At 59.8% G+C, this 1,085-nt stretch overlaps 1 protein-coding gene across 1 annotated transcript in view; it reads left to right on the top strand.

The window, feature by feature from the left end:
- The window catches only part of BAIAP2 (BAR/IMD domain containing adaptor protein 2), a gene marked incomplete in the record, with an annotated part of 57,896 nt that overhangs the window by 648 nt on the left and 56,163 nt on the right, over positions 1-1,085 (top strand).

Raw genomic sequence — 1,085 nt, 5'->3', positions numbered from 1 at the left:
ACGAAGTGCCCAGGTGGGAGGTCGAGCGCGGGCAGGTGGGATGGGTGGACGGGTAATCCGTCGTCTTATGTAACCGCGGAGGGGAGACTAATTGTGTGGGAGGCTGACGCGCCTGCCTTCGCGCTCAGATGTGTTGAGAGTCGCATTCACATCCTCGTCTGTGAAATGACAGTTTCGCATCCAGGAACTGCGGAGCCGCGCTGCAAGCCGCCTCTGCCGCCCCCCTCCCTGGGTAGATGAGCAGGCCTGGAATTTGTTTCTTCCGCCTCCGTGCTCGGTTCAAACCCCCCCAGCCCGACGCAGGCCGGCTCCCGGGCCGCTGCAGTTCCCCGGGGCATTTCCTCCGGAGGGAAAACGGTGCCCTGGGAACAGGCCGTCTTACAAAGATGTGCTTTATTTCGAAACTGTGTCTGGAGGTTAAGCCGCAGGCCGGGAGGGACAGTGGCTCCAATGAACAGGGCAGGTGCTGGTTCCCAGCCAGTGGGGCGGAGACTGGGAGAGCAACAGTTTCTAATTGTATTAACGCGGTGGCAGGGCCTTAGCCGCCCGCGAATCCCCTTAACTGGCTTAGGCGCGGGACAGCCAGATGGAGGCTCCTGGGGTGGCCCCTTTGAAATAGCTGGAGTCCACGGGCGATTGTACTAGAATAGGCTTTTAGTGAAAGCCACAGAGTCGCAGCCCCGTCGGTCTGGAGGAATTCCTAAGGCAGGCGCAATCGGTTAAGTCAGTGCCAGAGCCATGTTAGACCTCCTGGGAGCAGGACCCCGGGAGCCCTGGAAGCGGAGAGCCTGAGGTTCGGGACCACCCGGGGTTAGTGTCCTGTGTTCTTGGTCTTGCTGCTCAGTGGAAGCCAGTGCTATCGAGGGAGGGAGGGGTATGAAATTAGTTGTTAGTTCCTATTGCAGGGGGAGGGGGACATGCTGCTCACAGTCCTTTTTCCCTGTTTCTGCAGTTTCGACCCTGAAACCGGTGAGAATCACGAAGGTGCACAGAGTTGCTTTGTGGTTGTCCTTAGGAAGCTCTGGTGACGGCAGGCACCTGCCGTCACAGCTCAGAACTTCAGGGGGGTGGGGGGGCCGGGGCGC

This window comes from Tupaia chinensis, unplaced genomic scaffold (assembly GCF_000334495.1).
Source record: "Tupaia chinensis unplaced genomic scaffold, TupChi_1.0 Scaffold000159_1, whole genome shotgun sequence".
Classification (NCBI taxonomy): Eukaryota; Metazoa; Chordata; class Mammalia; order Scandentia; family Tupaiidae; genus Tupaia; species Tupaia belangeri.
This window is presented reverse-complemented; position numbering and strand designations above follow the sequence as displayed.